The sequence below is a fragment of the Triturus cristatus genome, chromosome 11 (genome assembly GCF_964204655.1).
Source record: "Triturus cristatus chromosome 11, aTriCri1.1, whole genome shotgun sequence".
NCBI lineage: Eukaryota > Metazoa > Chordata > Amphibia > Caudata > Salamandridae > Triturus > Triturus cristatus.
The window spans coordinates 60,270,294-60,290,327 of NC_140594.1; positions in this window are offsets into that span (position 1 = coordinate 60,270,294).

Here is a 20,034-nt window from a genome sequence, read left to right on the forward strand (position 1 = left end):
AAGATCCTATCTTGAAAATCTTAAAAAATGTATTTACATCTATATAGGTGCTATTTTACATGGGTGCTTCAATATCTATATATCTTCAAAATCTTACAAAGGTGCAGCATGTATGTCAAGACTATTAAAATGATAAAATCAGAACATGCAAGCTGTCACTTGACCAAAACAAATCAAACCAGTCCGCCAAACTCAGTGCCAAAATATGAAACAAAATAATTCACCCAGAGATGCTGTATGGGTCAAAGTATCTTGTCCTCTTCATGCATATCATTCAAAGAGATCCTCCCACAGAGTGGCTCTCGTCATTGAAAGAATAAAGAAGCTCTATAGATGCCTTAAAGATGTAGAGGGGTGTAGTGCCTGCTTCAGAGTAAAAAAATGTTTGCTGATTGGAGCCCTCAATTGGCCTCCTGATCTGAAGCATCAGGGACAAAACAAGCTTCTAATAACCTTGCACCTGGACTCTGCCATCTGTGAGTGTACCCTGCCAGTGGTGCCACCCCAGTCCTGGACCTCTGGAAGTAGGCCTTAGGTGCTTACCAGCGGAACTAACACATCTTCTCTGCTGAGTGGTTCATCTCCTCGGCTCAGCGGCTTATGCCCGAGCAGAACTGATGCATCGCCGCTGCTTCGTGGATTGGACCTGTCGCTAAGACACGCATCGCCACCGCAGTACTCAGAATCGATGCATCGCCCTGACGGCTAAGCTATAGATCACTGAAGAGCACCCACAACGTCAGCTGTTTATCGCACTTTGGTCCTCTGATGGTAGATCAGACACAAAGGATATTGATGCAGGTTAAGTCATGCTCCCCCTAAGACCCATGTCCAGCCAGAATAATTCACCTAGCCCCGGAAGTGATTGCTACATATCTCACGGCCCTGTTTAACAATTTATTCACTGCCAGACAATTTCCTATAGACTGGAAGAAAGGATCCATCCTCCCACTATTAAAATACAACAATCTGGATGCCGCTAACCCCAGTAATTATCGCCCAATAACACAACTACCATTTCCCGCCAAATTGGTAAAAGAAAATTGTTAATCAGGAACAGAACATTTTTTAAGACAACACAAAGAGTCTTGATCCTATTCAATTTGGATTTCGTAGTCATCATAGTACCGAACTGGCGTTGGTCACAGCCACTGAAGAAATTAGGCAGACGGTAGATGGCGGCAGAAACGCGTCTCTGATCCTTTTGGATCTGTTGGCTGCATTAGGTATGGTTAACCACGTTGTTCTGGTCGACCGCCTCGAATCAATTGGGATCAAGGACAGTGTGCTGCAGATCGGCGCATATAAATTCTCCCTACTTCCACGGACAGAGTAAATCTACAGTCACACGCACATACACTCTTCATACGCTAGGGCCCATCACACTAAATTCACACTATTACTCTATCCACACTGAATATAGGAGAGAAAACCTAAACCAATCTGCATCTAAATGAGGTCAATGTAACCCTAAAGACATTGTCCTGAGTCATGATTTTAAACATAGGAAATACATTTGAAACTCAATAAATGACAAGGAAATAACCACCCGACACAAGAATTCAAATAAATGCTTATTTATCTAAATTAGTTTAAAAATGAAAATCAATCATTAGCAAAATCATTATTCTCATAATGACCTATTCTAGCTAAATGGGTCAGGACTGGTCTCTCGGTAAAGTCTCTCGAGCTGCCGTCCTCAGCATGAAGTCCAAAACGCGATGATCGCAAGGAACGCGATGAATGTAAAAGCGCAATGAACATGGACCCTCTCTAGTCTAACATTTTTATAGGGAAAATAACAAATAAAAGTTACAAACAAACTTTAGATATCCGTTGAGCCGCTGAGCAGAGCGAGCAGGAAAGGAAGTCTCTCGGTTACATTTAGAAAACCTCCGCTCAGGAAAAATCACAAAAATAAAAAATACGGAAGAAGGAAACTCGAGTTTGCAAATGTTACTTTCGTAAATGCTCTTCCTTGGTATCATAGCAGAGCCACCGCAGACTGGTCATTGTTCATTGTGGCTTTATCCTTCTCCAAGGACAATTGGAATCATTCCCAGAGCTACTGTCCTCACGGAAACTTTCTACACAGGCAGAAGCTGTGGTCAGGTGACTTTCGACCATGTTCAGCAAGGCCTCTCGTCAAAATTCAATCACTCGAGTGCAGGCTGTAAATGGCAGCCATCTTGTTTTAGGCCAAAACGGACCATCTTAATTAAAAGAAACACAAAACAACGTTACCACATCATAATGATTAAACAGTGTTAATCCCCACTAATACCCCTATGTGTATGTAATTATCTAGCCTTCTGCAACACAATAAAGCATTAGCACACGTTATTTTAAAAGCACAAACTCAAAACAAATAGCACTTTTGCGACACTTATTTAGTAAAACCGCACATTATTATTAAGCAACATATATGCATCCCACGTGTAGTTTCTCTCATTAGTAATGTTGATTAATTTGGACTTTTAACAAAACAAACCATTAATTAATGTTTTTAAATTAGTAATTTTAATCATGACATATAGACAAAACTGGAGCTTAAAACTCGATAAATTTTCAACAGAAAACTCTGCTCCAGCAATCCCCCCTTTGGTGATATCTTATCACCACAAAAACCAACCCAAAAAAAAAAATGTAGTCCCAATTTTGAGGAGAAATTGAAAATGTCTTTTATGAACATTAAACACCAGACTCTCGCACATTATCCCTCTTAGACTCCAAGTAAACACTCTCCCTCAATTCTTCTAATTCTATTTCTTGTGGGTCTCTCCTTGACCTCTTTTGTTTCTTTTCAGTATCCCTTCTAATTATTCTCTTCAGAATAACTTGTCTTGGCCTTCCCCACCTTGGAACCAAGCAATTTCTTCTTCTGTGCACCTTAATCCTCACCCAGTCCCCTGGACTCAGATCATGAGCTTGCTTCTTCTCAAGTGTGGTAGCGTCTTCTCCAACCTGATGAAACACAGAATGAACTGCGTCAGCCAGGCCTTTACAGTAATCCAAAATCATGTCATCAGTTATTGTCATCAACTTGTTGACAGGCTCAAATGCATGTCTCATCGCACGTCCCATTAAGATTTCGTGCGGACTCAAACCTGTGGTTCTATCTGGAGTAGACCTAACAGTCATCAGCACTAGAGGCAAGACATCAGGCCATTTCATTCCAGTGGCTAAACACATCTTACCAATTCGGTTTTTAATTGTGCCATTCATCTGTTCAACGACGCCAGAAGCCTCTGGTCTGTATGCACAATGTAGCTTCCGCTGTATGCTCAATGCTTCACAAATTAAACCCATGAGCTCATTGTAGAAGTGTCCACCTCTGTCAGACTCAATGGTCACTGGGAACCCGTACCTAGGAATCAATTCTCTTAACAGTAACTTTGCAACTGTTATCCCATCATTTCTCCTAGTCGGATAGGCCTCCACCCATCTTGAAAACAAACAGACTACCACCAGAACATACCTCAATTTATTCACTTGGGGCATTTCAATGAAATCTATTTGCATTCTGGTAAAAGGACCTCCTTCTCTGCCTATTGTTCCTAGACTCACCACTGTCTTTTTCCCTGTATTGAACTGCTGGCAAATCAAACATCTTTGACAGATGCTCTCTGCAATCAGCCTGAATTTTGCATTGTACCAGGTTTGCTTGAATGACCTAATCATTGCGTCCCTCCCCAGATGTCCTTGGCCATGATACATTCTTGCCATTGTCGACAGCATAGAGTTGGGCATGACTGGTCTACCATCTCTATAGATCCAAACATGATCTGTCTCCCTTGGGGCACAACCTGCCTTGATCCAATCTCTCATTTCCTCATCTCCTGCCTCATCCTGCAACTGTTTCACTTCATCCCACGTTTCTAGGACATTAGTAAACATCACAGAACAAAACGACATCTCCCTTTCTCGTGCCCTATTAATCTAATGATTGTTCTTTGCACAATACTGTGCTATGTCATTGGCAAAACGATTACCAAGAGTAACAAAATCATCTCCTTGTCCATGAGCAGCACATTTTACAACTGCTAATTCTTTAGGCAGCTGTATCGCCTCAAGCAACTTCCCAATCACTTCAGCATTCTTTATTGGAGTCCCACTCGACGTCAAGAAACCTCTCTGTAGCCAAAGCTGGCCGAAATCATGAACGACTCCAAATCCGTACTGACTATCAGTCATCACAGTCACTCTCAGATTCTTCCCAATCTTGCAAGCTTTTGTCAATGCCACCAATTCAGCCACCTGAGCAGATCTCACTCCTTTCAAAGGCGAAGCTTCCATAACTTCTGAAACCTTGCACACCGCATATGCTGCACTTAGCACACCATCATCAGTCCTTAAACATGATCCATCCACAAACAACACATGATCACTCTCTGGCAACGGCAAATCTCTTATGTCTGGTCTTGGTTTCGTGCAGTAGTCAAGCACATCCAAACAATCATGATCCACATCATCTCCCACATTCACATTGTCAGCATCTGGTAACAACGTTGCTGGATTCACATTCACACATCTCTCAAGAGTCACATTTGATGCTCCCAGAATGATTTTCTCATATTTAGTCAACCGACTATGTGACATGTACTGAGTCCTGCTTCTTGTCAAAAGAATTGCCACATCATGAGGTACGAATACCCGTACAGGATATCCCATTATTATACCCTCACTCTGTTCCAAGCTTCTGCATGTAGCAGCTACTGCTTTCAGACAACCTGGCAAACCCACAGCTACGGGGTCAAGTGTCGATGAGAAGTACGCAATCGGCCTTCTCAGTTGTCCATGCTTCTGAATTAACACTGAAAGTGCACAACCATTTCTCTCACTGCAGTACAACTCAAACTCTTTCTCATAGTCTGGCATTCCCAAAGCAGGGGCTTCACACATTCTGCTTTTTAACTCTTCAAATGCTGCCATTTGTTCTCCATCTAGTTCCAATGGGTCTCTCACCTCACTTTTTGTCAGCTTAATCAGTGGCTTTGCTATCAGGGAGAACTTATCCACTGACGACAATAACCCACCATCCCCAGAAACATCCTCACTTCTCTCTGGGTCATTGGGGCTCTCATTCCTCTGATAATTTTGATCCTGTCATCAGTCACTTTTCTCAGACCCTTTTCAATATTGTGTCCAAGATAATGCACCTCTTTCTTGCAAAATTGCAATTTGGCTGGAGATACCTTTAACCCTCCATCTGCCAGATGATTCAGTAAAGCTATGGTATCTACTTCACAAGCTTCACGTGTCTACGATGCCACAAGTAAGTCATCAATGTACTGCACTAGTACTGAACTTTCAGGCATGATCAAACTCTCCAATGATTTTTTCAACAACTGATTGAATATCGAAGGACTCTCTGTATACCCCTGTGGGATACGACACCATGCTAAAATACGCTGGCCAAACCGGAATGCAAAAATCGGCTGGCTGTCATGATGCAATGGAATTGAAAAGAAAGCATGACACAAATCAATCACAGTATACCACTCAGCATCATGTGGAATCTGATACAAAATCACTGAAGGATTTCGCACAATGGGACAACATGCCACCACAATTTTGTTAACCTTTCTCAAATCCTGTACAATCCTGAACTTTCCATTAGGTTTCTTTAGCCCCATTATCGGTGAATTACACGGGCTGCTTAGTAACTCTCTCAAAACACCCTGTTGAATCATCTTGTCAATTATAGGAGTAATTCCCTCAATTATTTCTGGTGTCAATCTGTACTGAGGAATATTAGGATAAACAATCCCCTCTTTCACCGAAATCTTCACTGGATCTACATTATTCATCAATCCCACATCTTCTCCAGTAAAATCCCAAACTGCTGTTTTCACTGTGTGTCTCAACTCCTGAGGCAAATCGTCTGGATTAAACACAGCATATGTACCAACAATCTCACTCTCTCTATTATCTAGAGTCATCCGGTACAAAACATCCTCATCTGTTGTCTCAAAAGCTATTCCATCCGGAGTACAGAAAATTGTACAGTTCATTTTGCACAATAAGTCCCTACCTAACAAGTTCACTGGACTAGTGTCACAGACCACAAATCTGTGCATGTCTGAAAATTTCCCTATTCTTACCCTTACTGGTTCAGTAAGACGAGTCTTAATCTGTGTATTGGCTACACCAACTACTTGGATTGCTTCGTCCGAGAGAGGAAGATTTCTAATATCTGCTGACCTGACAGTTGATCTCGTCGCTCCTGTGTCTACCAAGAAAGTAACACTCTCCCCATTTATTTTCCCATCTACAAATGGTCCTGCCTGGTCTATTTCTAGAGTTGCACCAAGTATGCACTCCTCCTCCTCTCTTCCGCACCGTCAATAGTCCCCTTCAGACTCACTCCCCTCATTCTTTAACCAGTACTGCTGTACCAGGTTAGAATGTCTCGGTTTGTTTACCTGCTCATCATTGTAGAATCCTGAGTCCTGGTTATACTTTTGGGACCCTCTATTCTGCGGCAAGGGCGGTTTTGGCTCTTGACTCTGCTGTCTGACAACCTTCTGTTGTTGCTGCTGTTGATTACACCCCTCGTTCTGCACCTGTTGATTTAAGGGTTTATTCTCATTACTCACTAATGGTGGATTGGTACCCTCGGATCTCCAATGCCCCAATTGTCCACAGTTGTGACAAGGGAACTTCTTCTTTGCTTCCTCTAAATTCCCCTTTCCTTTTCCTGCAAATCTAGGTCTAATTCCTTGATTATTTGCCTGTTCCATCAACTGTGCTTCTTGTCTCTCAGAAACTTTCACCTGTGCCCACATTGCTTTCTCTTTCAGCTTTCTCTGTTTTGCTTCAATTTCATCACTGAAGTACTTTGCATGTCTCAGGATTTCATCAATCTTTTTACTCTGCCAATCAACCGTATGCTCTCGTATTCTTTCACTGATTTCTGGTCTCAGGCCATATACAAATCTGTATACAAAATGACTCAAATCCTTGTCACCCAGGTGTTCATCTCCACTGAACTGTTTAAAAGCCAGTATCAGCCTTTCGTAAAAAGCATGAACTGATTCTTTTGCTTCCTGATGTGTTCGATCTATCTTAACCCAATCTGTCTCTTTCGGGGGTACCTTATTTTTCAGAAACACAATAACCTGTTCGTACTTCTTTATTACCTCTGGATCTGGTGCTCCTGTTTTCGGGTCTCTTGGATACTCCTTAGCAGGCCAATCTACAACTATTTTACACTCTGCCCACAAGTCTGCTGGAACAATTATATCAAACTGACTATTCAGGTCAATCCACAACACTTTTGACAATTTCACAAACCTGTCTACATGCCTATACCACTCGACGGGCTTTTCTCTCAGTCGAGGGAAATCATTCGTAAATGACAAAATATCCTGTCTAGTCCATGGGACATGTACATATCCTCCTCCAGGAATCTCTCTCATAGGATAAGCATCCACTGTTTTTTCTTTTTCTCTCATGGGAAAAGCTGAGTAAGTCCTGTCCACTGAATCTTCCCTTTTCTTGTACCACCTATCCTTCCACTTTTCTACATCACCCCATTTTCGCAATAAGGCAACCATCTCTTTAATCTGTCCTGTTCTGTCAGCACCATTTAGATTTTCAATATCCTTGTCAGAAAAATCCACCCTGTAAGGTTTCTGCAAAGCTTTCACCTTATCCATGTCAACTCCTTGTTCACTCGCTATTGCTTTTAACCTGTCATGTGTACTCTTAGCCCTCCAGGTGATACTCTTGCACATGAATAACAACTCTCCATCATGATGATTTTTCACTATATCTGTAGGAATTGTTCCTGCAATAAGCTCCTCCAATTCTATGCGTAACCTGGCTACATCAATTGCCTGTGAATCTTTATCCCTCTTTTGAAGAACTTTCAACCAATCATTCAAATCTTCAGCTGTTATTTCAGTAGACTTTTTCACTGCACCCACTTGTTCTGTCATCCTCTGTGGTTCCAAAATTGTTCCTCCCAAACAACCAGTATTCAATCCTAAATTAGGCTGCACATCTGATCCTCCACTACATGTGTCATGTCTCGACTGCCTCAAATTATTTTCTCCTGTTCTCATTCTTGATTCTTCCAAAGTACAAGTACCAACCAAACCATTTCCAACATAGGGAACCGTCAAACCATTTTCACCCATTCTTTGTTTATCAAAAATAGGCACAACCGGACCTATTGTTACAGGCACTGTAACTGCTTCAAGATTTTTCGTTAACTCTCGGATTTTCTCAGTCAGCTCAGATGTGGTTCTGGCTAATTCTCTTGTCTTCTCGTCACTGACTCGATTCTCTCTCTCTCGCTCTCTCTCTCTTTCCCTTTCCGTGAAAGAGCTACCACTTTTCAGATCAGGTGCCACAACCTCAGTTTTAATATTTCGCAAATTATCTCTTACAGGAGTAGCAACTGGCGTGCTCTCTTCTGGTTCTGGTCTATACGGAGGTGGTCTCTTGTAAATCATGTCATCCAAGACCTCATCCTCATAATCATTAACTCCATACCTTCTCACTTCTGCATCAGGTACCTTTTCTGCACCCTTCCTCCCTTCCGCTTCTTCAACAGTTCTCATAGGATATAATCCCTCTGACATACTAGCATCTCGCCATCTCCGCATTCGATCATGATGAGTCTCACGATCATATTTCCTCCCAAAAATGTATCTATAGTTGCCTCCACTCCTCTGCTTTTCTCGCTCATGCACCTCATCTTCCCATTCCACCAACGCCTCAAACTGTGTCGGCCTTGGTCTAGGCTCTAGACACAGCCAGATTAAATGAACCATGTTCCGGGAACGCTAAGACACCATCTTCCTTAGTATACTTAGCCCAGTTATCCAACCATATACAGGTATGATACCCATATTTCGCAACCATGAAGGATGCAGGAGTTCTCGTCTGAGGTAGCAATTCACCTTCTCTAGTTATTATGTTCTTATCCTTGTCGAACCACCTTTTTATTTTACCGAACAAGGATTTTTTCTTCTTTTCCTCCGGTTGGTAATACATTTTAACGTTTACCAATATTTTCTAGTCCCTTCCGCAACTGTACGATCTTTTTGTCCAATAACAGCGTGACTCACACCAACGCACCAATCCTGGAGCGTCTACGTCACCCTGTATTCCTTCCAATCCCTGCGCGGCTCACACCAACGCACGAATCACAGCGCGAGCACTATTCTGATCCACTACCCAATCACAGCGCGGTCTGTATGACGTCAGCAGTCGCTGCAGTCGCTTCTGCTCCTGTCTCCTGTCACTCGTCTACCCCTCCTTTACAAAGCCTTCTCAGTAGACTTCGTTTCAGATTCTACAAAATCTATTAGTTACAACATATAAACATCTCCATTGTCTGCTTCGCTAACCACAGAATAGTAAAGGGAAACTCTCACAAGAATCCCGCTTCTCTCTAGAACAGCACTTACCTCTGCTCTACCACGGAATAATTACTCTCGTTGACACAGTAGCACATCCCTCTACTCTGCCCTTCTAACATGCATCCAATAACTGTTTCCTCTAAGACTGCTCCTAAAAGTCTCACAATCAATTAAATGCTCATACATTCACGCACTTTCACACCAGAAAATGTAGCACATGCACACAGAATCCTGCCTTTCCCGAGAACAGCGAACAGTCTGTCCCACTACAGAATTATAACACACATTAACCAAGCAGCGCTTACCTCTGCCCAGTCCTTCAGATAAGCTCAGAGAATACCTATTACTCCTCCCGCGATAAGCTTTAACGGCGAACCTTACGGATCCCTGGGACTTAAGACCAGAGTTTCACAGATAACCTTCGCTACCATACACACTCCTTTTATACTGAAAATATGTCCCTAATAGTAACACACGACGATGTCACTGATTCCGAACCCAGACAATGTGATGCGCAACTTCAATTGTCACACGTTTTTCCCCGCATACGTACAGGGCCAACAATCCCGTTTTTCCCGAGAGCAGCACTCACTTCCCTCTGCCCTACTACGGAACCGTCACCAGCTCCCAAGTTCCAGAAGCCGTACACACTACATAGAACTCAACACGACGATTTCAACATATAGTATTAGTACATATACCAACATCAATCAATAAATCAATGAATCAAAAGCCCATGTACAAGCAATCTATCAGATCAAGACAATAATCTAACCATCATACTGCTACCAGGAAACTGCTGCAGATCGGCGCATATAAATTCTCCCTACTTCCACGGACAGAGTAAATCTACAGTCACACGCACATACACTCTTCATACGCTAGGGCCCATCACACTAAATTCACACTATTACTCTATCCACACTGAATATAGGAGAGAAAACCTAAACCAATCTGCATCTAAATGAGGTCAATGTAACCCTAAAGACATTGTCCTGAGTCATGATTTTAAACATAGGAAATACATTTGAAACTCAATAAATGACAAGGAAATAACCACCCGACACAAGAATTCAAATAAATGCTTATTTATCTAAATTAGTTTAAAAATGAAAATCAATCATTAGCAAAATCATTATTCTCATAATTACCTATTCTAGCTAAATGGGTCAGGACTGGTCTCTCGGTAAAGTCTCTCGAGCTGCCGTCCTCAGCATGAAGTCCAAAACGCGATGATCGCAAGGAACGCGATGAATGTAAAAGCGCAATGAACATGGACCCTCTCTAGTCTAACATTTTTATAGGGGAAATAACAAATAAAAGTTACAAACAAACTTTAGATATCCGTTGAGCCGCTGAGCAGAGCGAGCAGGAAAGGAAGTCTCTCGGTTACATTTAGAAAACCTCCGCTCAGGAAAAATCACAAAAATAAAAAATACGGAAGAAGGAAACTCGAGTTTGCAAATGTTACTTTCGTAAATGCTCTTCCTTGGTATCATAGCAGAGCCACCGCAGACTGGTCATTGTTCATTGTGGCTTTATACTTCTCCAAGGACAATTGGAATCATTCCCAGAGCTACTGTCCTCACGGAAACTTTCTACACAGGCAGAAGCTGTGGTCAGGTGACTTTCGACCATGTTCAGCAAGGCCTCTCGTCAAAATTCAATCACTCGAGTGCAGGCTGTAAATGGCAGCCATCTTGTTTTAGGCCAAAATGGACCATCTTAATTAAAAGAAACACAAAACAACGTTACCACATCATAATGATTAAACAGTGTTAATCCCCACTAATACCCCTATGTGTATGTAATTATCTAGCCTTCTGCAACACAATAAAGCATTAGCACACGTTATTTTAAAAGCACAAACTCAAAACAAATAGCACTTTTGCGACACTTATTTAGTAAAACCGCACATTATTATTAAGCAACATATATGCATCCCACGTGTAGTTTCTCTCATTAGTAATGTTGATTAATTTGGACTTTTAACAAAACAAACCATTAATTAATGTTTTTAAATTAGTAATTTTAATCATGACATATAGACAAAACTGGAGATTAAAACTCGATAAATTTTCAACAGAAAACTCTGCTCCAGCAATTGCACTTCAGTTTATCACCTCTTTTTTAGCGGACCACATCCAGACGGCCTCTCTCAGTGAATTCACCCCACCACCTATTTCTCTGCCTTCTGGGGTCCCTCAGGGCTCGTCCCTAAGCCCCACTCTGTTGAATCTTTATGTTACCCCTCTTGCAGCTCTGATAAGATCAGTCGGTTTTTCCTTGATCTCATACGCGGATGACACGCAAATTGCTCTGTCTGTCAATAACAATACCGAAGCTACGGCTGCCCAGTTTCATGACTCTATGGTTCATTTTGGGAAATGGATGAGTAGTAACTGTCTAAAACTTAATTCCTCGAAGACCGAGGTCCTTCCGTTCGGTAATAATCCCTCTTTCTGGTCGATCAACTGGTGGCCCCAGAAACTGAGGGACTTACCTATCCCCAGTGACAGAGCAAAAAATCTTGGAGTAACCGTTGATACCAAACTCTCCTTTGAATGTCAAATAAATCATATCACCTCTGCTTGTTTCTTTATCTTAAAAACCTTAAGGAAAGTGTTGCCTTTTATTCTGACAAGTCTGCAGAAAACGGTAGTTACTACTCTTATCTCAACTAAAGTAGGCTCCTGCAATGCGTTCTTCATCAATATTTGGAAAAATTTATACATAAGCTACAAACTCTGCAGAATGCCGCAGCTCGGCTACTGTTGGGCATTCCTAGCACTGATCCAACTACACTGGCTTCCTATACATAAACGGATTCTGTTTAAGGCACTCTGCATTGCCTTCAGAGCACTTTAAGGCATTGGCCCTATTTACCTGAAGCAGCGCTTTCAGCGCTCCATCCCGGCACGCTCCCTGTGTTCATCCAGTAGCGGAAATCTCGCAATCCCCAGATTTAAGAACACCAACTGGGAAGGGAGAGGTTTCATTCTAAGCACTTCGAGGCTGTGGAACTCACTTCCAATGGAACTACAATTTAAGACAAATCTATTGGAATTCAGGAACAGCCTGAAGACTTGGCTCATGCTGTCCATTCCGCTTAGCGCCTAGATACCTCTCGGTAATTGTTGCGCTTTAGAAATTCTATTTCATTTCACGGCGTGGCACATCCACAGCCCAGGTCCTTGCATCTCTCATCGACAGCAGCCTCGATGACAACGCCGTACTCCGCATTGCAGCCTCACAGTTCCTCAGAACCAACGCATCGAAAGCTGCATGCCATATTCCTGACGTTGGACTTCATGTCGCAAGCCCTGTCGACGAGATCCTTGACGCTGATGCAACAGGACCTCGCACCACTGCCTTGCCGTATCTAGGAACTGACCCATCGCTTCCGCTGCATGACGCATCTTCGAAACTGATCCACGCAATCCTCTGCAACCAGGATTTAAGGTACTCTGTTCAGCGGACCTAACTGGTTTCTGTAGCCGGCCCGCGCTCCATCGCGGTCAGGACTTTGCCCTGGTCCAGCAACACCAGATATCCCCAATTGGCGCTTTGTGCTTTTGGACGCTATTGTCACTACAACATTTTTACATTCAATATCTCCAGTTCTACTAATTGGGTTTTTGTCGTTTGGTCTTGAATTATTAATTAAATTAAGCTCTATGTTTCTAACTTGGTGTGGGATCCTTTTTGTGTGGTGTGTCCACTGATTTACTGTTTGAAGGGTTGCCCAAATACTTTACTATTGCACTGTTGGACTTGGCCCTTCTGGCAGGTTCACCCCTGAACTTTTTGCTTTTACTGGTGACCTGGTGGTAGTGATTTTTGGTTTCTGCGCACTTTCCCTGTGTCCCAGAGTAAAGTGCGTGCGCACTCTGAGTGCATGTGGTGAGATAGGCCTGCCCTCCCATAGGAATGCATGGGGAATGTATGTGTCCCTGGTAGTTCCTGATGCGTGGGGTGTGCAGGCTCGAGTTTGGTATGTGCGGACTCGTATGATTGAATGCTTCGCAATGATGTATAATGCGTGATTATGCCATGTGCGGAAGTGCCACTTCTAGGAGTTGGCATATTAGTGTAAAATGTGTCTGGCGTGTGATTGGCTGGAGCTGGCTGGTGAGCCTGGCTCCAGGAGCCTGGGTGGGTCTGCCCCAGTGGTGAGTGTGAGATTAGCATGCTGATGGCTGGGGAGGAGTGCACCTTGGACCTGAATAGGGCAGGGCTTTCCCTACACAATGCTGGCTCCGCCCCCTGTGGTGCGACTGATGACCCTAGCCCTGCCAGTGAATAGAGTGAGGGGCTGAGAACATCAAGGGTGCTCCCCAACCAGCTGCGACTGGTTTTTTCCCCTCACCCTGAGCAACAACAAAGGGAAAAGGTGTATAAGAAGGGGCTGTGTCCCCTTACAATTTGTTCTCTTCCAGGATCCTATCTGAGGGGGGCTGCTGCTGGAGGCCAGGAGGAACCGCCACTTAGGACTGCCTTCCTGCCTGGAGGGCCCAGTGAGCTGGCCCCTGGCCCAGACTTGCCCCCCTGCCTACCTTCCTAAAACTTTGCCAGGACTTTTGTTGCTGGACTTGCTCAAAGCGCCTGGAAGCGCTTTTATTTGCCTTATAGCGCTAGGAGCGCTTTATTTGGACCCCAGCGTAGAGAAGCGCTTTTTCTGAGAAGCGCCTGCAGTGTGACCAGCGGCGCGGCGCTACCACGGTCTGCGAGGGAACCCCGACGTAGGGATTCCCCCGCTCTAGCCATATTCAAAGCGGGTGCCCACCCCGCATTGTGTTGCCCGAGCGGGAGCCTACCCCGCTTTATTGGAGAAGTAATATCCCTAGTGGGTGCCCACCCCTCCAGGGACTTTGCCGTTCTGGTTGCACCCCCCCCTTTGCGTACTTACTAGCGGGTGCCCACCCCGCGAAGGAACCACTGCCGCGGCCCGAGCCGCAGGAAAGAGAAGTGATGCCGGACCCGAGGGAAGCCAGGGGGTTGCCCGGCAACCGGGACTCCAACCGCCGCGTCATCCCTACGCTGAGCGGAAGCAGGAAGTCCCGGCTCCCGGATCCCCGGCGACGAAGGAAAAGTCCCGCAGCCCCAGAGAAGCCAGGCGGGAGCCTACCCCGCTCTGGCAGACGCCCCACAAGCCGCCAGCAAAGAGAGCGAGGCTCCAACGTAGGCCATAATTGTCCTAAGGGCCCAGAGGTGCCCAGGCCCCAGTCCCTACAGCTGCCCAGCACTTAGTGGGCAGCTGCCACATTTAGGTTGTGTCCCTGCACGCATTGGCTTGCGCAGCCTGCGCAGTCTGCCCTGACTCTGCTGGACAAAGGGCGTTTGACGCCCCTGATAGGCCAGGTTGGCCTGGGGACAGTTTTTGCCGTGTTGTGCCCTCACCTAGGGTACCTGATCATTGTTACCTGTGTACTCTTGCGCCTGCGCAATACCTTTGTGCTGTGTTTATTTCTAAGCTGTGCCTATGCGTAGGAGAGGGTTTTTCCTAGTGTAGGTTATGCTGACGTGTTCATGGTTCCCTGCGTAATATTCTCCTAAGGTGGTTAGGGTTGCGTAGGTGGTACTTACCTGTTACCAGTGGTTACTGGTTGTGCGCTACATGTTCTAATTGGTGCTACAGTGATTGTATGTACTATGTTCGAAAAGTGTTATTCCTACAAAGTGCTAATTCCACAACGTGCTAGTTCTAACAAGTGCTGATCCCTGACAGGGGTCCAGGTGGCCCTGTCTTGTACATATCCCTTGTAAAATTCTGCCCAGTGCCAGTTGGCACAGTGTAAATTGTGTGAATATTATCTAATGTGTTTTGATATAATACAAAGGTTATTTTTATATAATACTTTGTGTGGAGTTTCTTTTGTGGTGAGCCTAGGGTGTTGTTGCTGGGTGCGCGCGCAAACGCTTTACACATCGCCTCCGGGATAAGCCTGACTGCTCGTGCCAAGCTACCAAGGGGGTGAGCAGGGGTTATCTTTGGCGTGTAACTTCCTTGCCCTGACTAGAGTGGTGGTTTCTGCCTGGCTTTGGCGCAAGCCCTAGCCAACCAGAAATCCCATTTCTAACATGCACTTACTTTTGGGGACCAGCAGCTATTTTCCAGCGTCATTTACAGAGAGCAAGATAGGCGTAAAAACACAAAGCAGAAAGACAGGGAAAGACAAAGACAGAAAACTTGATACAAAGGGGAAAGCAGGAGCCTGCAAGAATAGGATAGAGGGGCAGGGAGTGTCTTGTTCTGGACTAAAGAGGGATCAGGTGGTTTTATGGCTAGGCAGCCTTGGCATTCCATTCAACAATATTTAAATGCACCTGCCGCGGGCTTCTCATTAGAGCTTCGGGCACCAGCACTCTTTCTTTCACAAATTAGACACTGATCAAACCAATTCATATGCAGCAAAGTGTGAAATGAGTGATCATAGAGCAGATGGCACAGTGCTCAGATTGTGAATATAGTTACAACATACATAACACAAGACACTGTACAGTTCCCAATGGTAGTGTACATTGTTTGAAACAGTTCATATCCGGGTAGCGAGACCTCGTACACAACCCCTTTGTGTTAATTGGACAAGTCAACCAAAAGGGAGGGTTTGTCGACGTTTTGACCCAATCTGATTGTAAGGGTCTCTTCAAGATGTGGAAATCAAAAAACAATGGTGGTTAGGGGACCCGTTTGTCGCACAATCACGTGTAGCTAATTGTATTAAAGAAAGTAATTGGATACAAAGTTGCCCACCTCAAGAAATGATTCGCCACCAGTTAGAACCACAAATAATTCAACATAAATACAAGCATCCGAGAGGCAACTACAACAGCTTATGACGTACTATTGGCAAAATTGCCAAGCATGAACAGATGAAATGAAAGAATGTCTTTATGAATTTGAACCTTTATTTCATAGTCTTTGTAACAAAATGACTACAGCCAATGCGTTTCGCCTGGATCTGGGCTTCTTCAGGGCTCTGCAGCAAAGTTTCCCTTTGTACCGGAAAGTGCCACCGATTCCAAACGTTCGAGGGCTTCAATAAAAAAACTGTGTGGCTTAGATTCTTTGCACACTGCCCAATCGTTACATACGTTTCCTCAACGCCGGAACCGGGCACGGCGTTCTCGGTGATGCTGATTACAGCTTTTTCAACTTCTACTCGTGTCATAGGGCAGATGACGCAGTGCTCAGATTGTAAATATAGTTACAACATACATAACATAAGACACTGTTTAGTTCCCAATGGTAGTGTACAATACAATACTATTTTATTTTATACAGCAGCTTCATACAAACAGATCCCAGTACAGTTTACTGGCACAATAAAAAAAAGACACAGCACAATGATACAACGTGAGTCACAGCAGGGGCGACAAGTCGAGTGAGGGCCCACAGGACGGCACAAAGGGGTGGAACAGCAAGCAAGACAGGCATGAAGATCCCTTGGAGAAGGTAAGATGGCAGGGGGGTGGGAGGACTAATAAACAGAGAGGCACAGACCGAGCAAAAGGTGGTATGAGGACCCCCTGGAAAAGGCAACACCACAGGTAATAGGGAAAAGGGGCGGTACAGCCAGGGAGATGTGGAGGACAGGATAAAGGAAGTGAGAGGTGTATAAGGATGATTTCAGGTGAGGACTCCGAATGGCGATAGAAGGTGAATCACTATAGAAAAGAGGGACAAAATGGGACAGCACATGATCAAGTCCCGGTCATTCCACTTATGATTATGCCTGGCTGAAGAGTGGAGAATAACAACAATTGTACATGGCTGCACCCGTTCATCGGATGGAGGAAGAAACGATGAGCTTCGAACCTTAAGTAGAAGTAAGCCTGCCTAGTGAACGGACAATGCATGCAATGTACACGGTTGCACCAGCCCAGCTAATGGAAGAACCAAAGAAGAGCTTCCCATTGGAGTCAGAAGTGATGGTTTATCAAACGAAGGATAACCTAGAAGTCTTAGTGCCTGTGACAGGTATTGAGCCAATATCTGCGCATGGACATCTCTTTTCAAGAGGGCTGCCTTTTTAAGACAGTAGGTTGATTGTCAGTCATCAAAAACAATGTGCTACCCCCCTTCCAACCTAACTAAAGGTGTGGCCGAACTGAGGCGCTAAGGATGGAGAACCACTGTTACAAGACAATTCAACCAGGACTGGAGAAGATGGTGTCCCTACGGCTCATGGCAATAGCGAACAATGCCTCCTATAGCTCCATGTTGACATGATATTTGATGCATGTATTTAGCTAGTGTGGCATTCGGTCAACTCTGGAGCAGACAAGAGACAACTGTACGCCATCTCTGGGCGCCAGGTATTGTTACACAATGAATGTACAGCTTGGGTAGGTATGCGATCAGGAAAATTGGGGCCATCTTATGAGATGGCAGAGGAATCTGTGGAGGAGGAAGAATGGGCAAGCTTTGGATCGAAAACAGAAGTTTACCAACAGATAAAGGCAAACTTCCTTACGATAACCGAAGAAGCTAATCTGGTTCTAGAATCCTGAGCATTAAAAAGAGTTTCCACAGAATTCACTGTGTCTGCTCACAAACAGTGGCCATGTCAGTACGTACTTCCCCGTTATTCAGACTCAATGTTGCTTTTAAAGCACATACTAGGCACTCGCCCTCAGAGCAACAAGGCTCAAGAGCATAAGTCCCTGTTAGGGTGCCGGCAACGAAGTAACTTGTCTTAAATTCGCCACATAACCCTCAATGGGCTCAGAAAGTGGCAGCTATATCCCTGAAGCCAGAATGGGCAGTCTTTAGGTCTCAACTGCTAGTTGGCCTAGAGAGGTCGGACTGAATTCAGCATTTCCCTGCGAGAGGGGCGCCCAGAATCAAATTGGGAGGTGCTGGGAACACAAGGAAAGAGATCATGGGTGTTGGTCAAACTTGAAGGCAAAAGCTTCAACTTTGCAAGGTGGGAAGGGAGATTTCCACTTACTAAAGATGCATGCTCCTTTGGCCTTAGTTCTTTGAAACGTTTCAACACCTTTATGGACTACTAGGTTTTGAAATTTAGGAAACTTGAGGAATAATTATGATTTCACCCAAGGCAGAGATTCTTCAGAGGGGTAATGGGGGTTTAGGTACAACAGGGGTAGGTAGGGATCTCCCAGAGACAGCAGTGTCTACTCAGACTGTTGTCTCCCAGGGCTTTGATCGACGCGGCATATGAGAGGCAGTTGGATTCTCTTGGGTGGCGCTGATGTTCAACTTCTGCAGTCCAGGAATTTCCTGCCCAGTCTGGAACAAGTGCAGGATTTCTGGGAAAGACACAGAAGAGTCCTTATCTCCTTCCTCAGCATTACTTCCTAGCTCCTTGGTGCCAGCGGTTTCGCCATCCTTCTGCCCATCGCCAACTGGGTCTTCTGCACCTCCATTCTCCTCACACCTCGGAGACGTAGGATCCTCTTCATGTGGCTTTATTTTTTGCCTCTTTTCCCACATCTACACAACCTCCTCCTCCCCAGCTCCCTTCTCTTGGGTATCCATGCTTCCTGAATCAGAGGCTCAGAAATACTTGCGGGCTCCGGATTTCTGTTGAGTGCTCAGAGAGGAAGACCAAGCTACTGACACTCTCCAGTGTTAGGAATACACCTGGCTCGGGTGCTGTGTCCGTCCCAGGCCCCGGCCTGGGACGTCCAGCAGACAATGGAGCTGGAGATGGAGGAGCACCAGGGAGAGACCACCACGGCCAGGGAGGGGGGCGCAGACCGTACCAAGAGGCATAGGTCTGCGGCAGCGACAGTCACTGCGCTGCCGACATTGAAGAGGGACCACCTATGGGAGAGTATATTGTTTGAAACTGTCCATATCCAGGTAGCGTGACCTCGTACACAATCACTTTGTGTTAATTGTACAAGTCAACCAAAAGGGCGAGTTTGTTGACATTTTGACCCCCTCTGATTGTGAGGGTCTCTTCAAGATGTAGTCATCGACTACCACACTACCTTAATTGGGAATGCACACATGTAAATCAGGAATTTATCAATTGTTACGAATAAGAATGAAATCGCATTACGGATTCGGGGACCATATCTGAGTCAATTCCAATAGTGAGCTCTTCAGCACTGTGGACTCAAGCCATGAGTGGTATTTGCAAGAACTGAGCAAATGATGTGGAGGTCCGGTGATGAATTCCTGACATTAATTGCCTGGGACTCCTTTGTAGCAACCAAACGGCTGGTGACATACCTCTAAATCCATACACCCATCAATAATAGTGAGGCCTTTACACCGGCCCTTGATAGTCTGGCTGTCCATGGGTGGAGGGAGTGGGGTATCCAAGGATTTTAGATATGTTTAGTGCCTCTGTCCCCAAAATCTTTTTGCAATCCAAAGCTGAGTTCACCTCTCTGAGAAAGAATGATTGCACTACGCCCTGATCCGTCATTGGGTTATGAACTCAGAGGTTCGGCAGGCAGTTGTGCAAGATAAAACCCATTTGAAACACTTTTTCCCAAACTGCCAGGTACTAGGCGGACCATCTCCAATGTTTTATGACTGCTCATCCCAAAAGATCCATCACAGACATGGAAACATATTTTAATCAGAAAAAGGGCAACTAGGCGGAAGGAAAACAACTGAATCCAGAAAAGACGATCCTACCAGAGCATCCAAAGATTTTGGAGAAGACGCCGCACTCAC